The 5,986-nt window shown below is 44.4% G+C and overlaps 1 pseudogene; it reads right to left on the bottom strand.

Moving 5' to 3' along the window:
- Window positions 1–2,968: 2,968 nt before the first annotated feature.
- On the bottom strand, window positions 2,969–5,659 carry LOC123825978 (annotated as a pseudogene).
- Window positions 5,660–5,986: the final 327 nt, after the last annotated feature.

Here is a 5,986-nt window from a genome sequence, read left to right as displayed (position 1 = left end):
ACTGCCCCCCACCTCACCCCTCAATGCCATGCAACGTGAAACCCACACATGCAGAAAGGCATCGTGAGCAAATACTGTTGAGCCGTTCATAGACGTCCCAAAGCCTGGGACAGTATTAAAGGTTGTTAAAGAGGAAACAGGATTCTCATAAATGGAGAATCAGCATTGGTGGTGGTGGTCGTGGAGAATGAGGGTGATTTTGTTATTTATCAGTAGAAGAGCTCCAGAGACAAGATACTGAAATGATCGTGAGTCCAGGCGGATCCCACCCCACAAACTTAAAGAAAGTGAAATTAAGGGGACTGTGAGCACAGGCAGCGAGCAAGCTCTCCACCATCCCCCGGGAGCTGATGCGTTTGGACTGTGTTCGTGGTGAGAAGAAAAGGAAATCTTAGGCTGGGTTAAGTTCAGTGCCCAAGGGACTTGCACTGTGGCCAGATTCCCCAGGGAAAGAATAACCAGGCCAGCAGGGGCTCGGACCGTCCCCAGGACAGACAAGCCAGTCTCCTGTGGAGACACATTGATAAGCTCCCTGTGAAAAAAACAGAACTCCCAACAGTGGGCTGTAACAGACAACTTTCCACCCAGAGAAGACTTAATGGACCGCCATCTTTGAGTCATACAGTTTAGCTTCCGAGCCTGTGTGCTCAACAAGTACGTTCTCTACGACAGTATGTCGGTGCTCCCGCCCTACTCTTACCCATTGCAGCTTTCACTTACTCATGTAATGCTACCAAGTCACACACATATATTAGCGTATGTGCTGGAGCAATCATTTCCCAAAAGATCAAAAACATTATTCAGGCATGATAATAATGCCTACCACTTACTGAGCTAATGGCATTTTGCATGCTTTATTATTTTAAAAGCATCCCTGCAAAGTTGTTTAATAGAACCAATTTTTAGCCCTATGAGTCAGAAAGGTCAAGTAGTTTGTTCAAGATCACCAGCAGATCTGTGGAGATTTGAACCCATATCTGCCAAATTCAGAGGCCCTGACCCTTCCATCTAGGACTTGCAGTCTTCTTGCTAACTGCTAGGCACAGCCAGCCTTGGCCAGTCCAGTAAGCACGCTGATAAAGCAACTCTCATCACTGCAGAACTTCTAACAGCCAATGAAAGAAGAAAGCTTTGGCAATAATTAGACATAAATTCTAGACTTTAAGAAAAAAAAGTGGTTTCTAAAAGTCCAGAGAAAAAGTAGCTATGGCTCATAGGCCACACTATGAGCTTAAATTAGCTAAACAAGCAAAGAAAGTTCACAAAAAAAATTCTACCAATCACAAACGCCTTAGTCCTTTCAGGCTGCTATAACAAAATACCGCAGATTGAGTAGCTTGTAAACAATAAGAATTTATTTCTCACAATTCTGGAGGCTGGAAGTAGGAGATCAGCACGGCCTGGTTCTGGTAAGGACCCTCTTCCAACTGCAGACTGCCCACCCCACATGGTATCCTCACCCGGCGGAAAGAGAGCGAGCAAGCTCCCTGGCCTCTCCTCATAAAGGCGCTAATCCCATGCATGAGGGCTCCTAATCACCTCTCAAAGGCCTCATCTCAAATACCATCACACTGGGGATTAGATTTCGGCACATAAAAATTCCAGGGGAACACAAACATGTAGTTCATAACAACAAATGACATTGATCAAGAAGAAAAAAGGAAAGTGTCTTAAAAACCAACAAGAAAGCTATGCAGAGAGCTCTCTAATGATCTCAGATTGTAAAAGAAATGTCTGAAACAGGAAAGGAAGCACACGTAACCAAGGAATGCAAGCCAGTCTTAATGAGACCAGGAGAAACAGAGCCCAGACTGCAGCTTAAAAAGACAGTGGCAAGGCACTGAGAGGGGGCTTTGAACGGGGTTCAGCGCAGGCAGAACAACGAGGAATGGAGAGACCCAATACTTGGGCAAGTGCTATCCTGATGAAAGCTCACAACAAGACAGTACAGTTCAATATTCCTTTTTCTAACGAAGAAAGTGATCTTCCAATTGGGAACACTAGAACAAACATGGTTAGTAGAAAATTGAAACCCAAGATAGGCAAGGAAACTGAACGGTAAGAAAACGCCTCGCTACTCAAATGAGTTCAAGTCCGCAGGCCCAGGTGAGCAGCTTCAGACCACACAGAGGAGGCATAGGACACGGAGCGTGAGCGCGGGAGGACTGGGGGGAGGGGCGGGAGGACCCAGTGCGGGAGGACTGCTGGTGGTTAGAGCACAGAAATACGCTCCAAGTTTTAAAAAGAGCAAATGGGTGCATTAGAGAAAGGTGCAAATTATCAAGGCCTGGAAATATTTTTTATAAATATGCAGAGTTTTAACAGGGCCAACATTTTCATAATCGTAAAGATCTCTTGTAAACAAAAGAGAATATCTTTGTTATGCAGTAACCTAAAATGGAGTAAAAATTAGTAAAATTAATTTTAAATGAACATATTTCAGCATATAAATCAAGCCTTCTAAAATTGAACACTAAGACCTAATCACCTTATTTTCCAAATTAGAGTTACTAATAAGTAACATGAAAACATAATTAATACAGATGATGCTGTACTTTTCCAAAGTAAGGAAATATATTTGAGATAATACTTTTCCTGAATCACTTTTGATATCACAAAATAAATTAGAGTGGGCAAAAAAGTTGTTTAAAACTCTCAGAAAAAAAGGCATGATGAAAAGATACATATATGTAAATAATGTTAAAATATCATCACAAGGATGGAAATGTAACATCATTGGACTATAATAAAATATTAAAAAACAAAGGACTGTCAAAACACAGAAGAGTTTTTCTGAAACCAATAAAGGAAATCAAGATCGTGAGTAGTGGCAATGATTTCTAATGTGTCCCAGATACTGAAATGCCGTGGGGAAAATAAACACAGCTACCTCCTGAAGCGGTGGTGACAAAGGACAGAGGCGGCTTCCATAATTGCAAGGGACACAGCTGATTAACTCTCCATCTCCTCAAATGAAAGGGAGAATCTCTTGGGAGGATCTGAGCCCTTGGCCAACACGTCTTAGAGCAGTTAATGAAATGGTCCATATTTCAGTAGGAAACTGTTTCAACATTGAACGTGACGTGGGAGTCAGGAGCACGTTCTTGTGACCCTTGGTGGTTGGCATTTTCCCGAACAGCCACCGCAAGTCTGAGATTTTCTAGATATTGATGTCTCCCAGGTGCGTGACTGTCTGAACTCTCATTTCACCAAAGAACCTGAACTCTGTGGGGCACTTTATACTCTGGGTGGAAAAATCAAGTTAGTTTTTGGTGGCCTAATTCGCATGGGCATCAAGTGCCCTTTGAAATGCGTCTCCCACAGAGCTGGCCCACCAGGTTTCATTGGGGAAAGTAACCAGTTCGTCCACTCCCTTTGGAGATTTTTCTATTTTGCACCATGGTGGAAACTGCATAAGTAATCTCAAACTCTTGTTTATCAATGAGAGCCAAATTTAGAATGAGAAATGGCTCTTGGCAGTCCTGACTTTTATCCACGTCTTTCTAAACTTCAGTTCAATGAGCAAAACTTCTAAACACGAAACACCGTGTTCATTCTGCCTCCAAATTCTGCACTTCAGAATCCAACCAGCTCAGAGTGAGCTGCCCGAAGATAAATGTTTGTCTTAATGTTTTCCAGAAACTCATTTATCTTTGGGGGTTTAAGGCAGTAAGTATGAAATTCATAGACTATTTTATCACATTGCCCAGGGAACCCTCCCCCATAGCAAAAGATGAACAGACCCAAGGGGTGTGTGCTGCATGGCCAGACCCCTCACAGGATGAGCATGCTAGGGCTTCAAGGGCCAAGAGGGGCAGCCAGTAGGTGGTCTTTCTGGGTCTCCTCCTTGCATGGCTTCCCCACCGCAAGCCCAGGCTCTGGCCAAGTTTTAAAAGAGTAGGTATCTCTTAACAGTTAAAAGATAATTATTATCATGGGAGTAGAAGACAGAAAACTTTACTTGAATAACAATTAAAATAAAAAAAAATTTAAATAAAATTAAATTTAAAAAGATCATTATTATCAAGACAAGTATTAGATGTAACTACTAAACAAGGGAAGTCGACATGCCCCTTGGTGGGGATTCCAAGGAGACATTGTCAAGCTATCTCTATGGACAGTCGGCGGAAATGTGGACTGGGTGACAGCTGAGTGTCCGTAATTAGTGAAATAAATGGCTGGATATTCAGGGTCCAGCACCAATAATGCCCCTTTTTTAGTACAAAATCTCTTATTATCAAATTATAAGCATGTCATTCTGTAACATAACAGTATCACACTCAGGCACGCCATAGGACATCATAGGTGAAATGTTCAAATTAAAACTGTAAATTACACCCAGATTATTACCCCACCAACCACACTCCAGCAGGCCTTACTCCTGCCACACCCTGCACGTGCTGCCGATAAACACGTCTCTATCCACCTGGGAAGTCGTGTGCGCTGATGGTGCTCTTCTTGTAAGACCCGTGTATGGGGCGCATTTTTAATGAATCGTACGGATACATAGAAGTCAGTTACATGCTATTTTAATGCAAATGTTCTGAAGATATTTTGATAGCCCTGTAAAATAATTTAATTTTGAGGAATTTTTCTAAGTTGCCAATTAACATAACTACATACACACTCGCTTCCTGATCGCCCCATGTCTGAGTGAATTTTAGAGGTGCAGGAAGGTCAAAGCCATGCTTGGGATAAGGCCTTGAGATGTTTGTCGTTCACACCACTAGGAAATGGGGGGAAAAGAGGCTTTTACATATTCGTATGAAGAAATCAAAGGAGCCACCTCAAAATCTTTTTCCAGACCTGATCTTCATGCTTTCATCTGCATCACAGGTTTTGGAACTTCACAGCAATAAGGATAGACGTCTCCAGGGACGTGCGAGGCTGAACGCCAGGCTGGCAGGGATTCACATGCTTCTGATATCTGAGAGGACGGAGGGGTGGGGGCCTAGCGGGTGTGCTGGCTCTACAGCTGTGTCCGATAGGTCTCCTCCAAGCGAGGAGCCGTGTCTTCCTGCCGCACAGGGAGTACGGGTTGTAAGCAATAGAAATAGACCCTGACTAGCAACTACGGACGAAAGGGCTTTGTAGAAAGGACACTGGATAGCGTTTGCAACAGCAGGTGAGACACCCAAATATTTTGGGAAGGCCCAGAATCGGATTGATTCCAGGGATGTCAGGGGAGAACCCAAATATTGCTTCTGTGGGGAAGTGCCATCAACAGCCTCGGTTGCACCAGCCATCTGTCCCTCCGAGTCTCTGCCTGAGCTTCAAAGCCTGTCTCATGTGCCCTCCCCTGTGATCAGGGATGCTGGCTGGGGTCGTGTGATTGACAGCCCAGCCGCATGGGTAGAAGAGGGCAATTTCCTCAAGGGAGAAAGAAGGCACCATTGCCAAAAGAAAGTGACAGTGTGCTAGAAAATAAAAAAGCAATACATTCACTAGAGACCTGACTTTAAAAGCTTATTTTCAAAAACACAGGTTTGGCCTCACCTGCTTCCAAGTAAATAAAGGGTTTAACTGATTGCAAGCTCAACAAGAGTATCAACACGGCCTGGGTAGTCCCAGCCTCAGTAAGACGGTGCCCCTTGGGAGGTTCCAGGGCCAGCAGCGCAACAACCCCTTGCTGTGCCTGCACGGCCTGGACGTTGACCATCGTCTCCTGCCCTGGGGGGCCCTCCCCTCTGAACTGGGCTCTGGGGCACTCCCTCTCACCCCTTCTCCAGCTGCTTGCTGTAGTTACTAATGCTGGACCATCTCACACTTGCCTTTTTGCTCCCCCCGTCCTTCTATATCTGTGCAGGCAGCTCCTGTATTAATTCCCCTCTGTTGGAAATGTCGAGAGTGTCTCTCTCTTCTCTTCTGGGTCCTGAGTGATGCAAATGCTAAAACCCAGGTGCTGCCCACAGTAGGTGGTGGGGGTCTGATGCCATGCCATGCATGGAATGTCTTGTAGAAAGGAAGACATAGGAATGTTATAACC

This window comes from Phyllostomus hastatus, unplaced genomic scaffold (assembly GCF_019186645.2).
Source record: "Phyllostomus hastatus isolate PE091 unplaced genomic scaffold, TTU_PhHast_1.1 phas_contig_80, whole genome shotgun sequence".
Classification (NCBI taxonomy): Eukaryota; Metazoa; Chordata; class Mammalia; order Chiroptera; family Phyllostomidae; genus Phyllostomus; species Phyllostomus hastatus.
The sequence above is the reverse complement of the archived record's forward strand: the minus strand, read 5'-3'. Positions and strand labels throughout refer to the sequence as shown.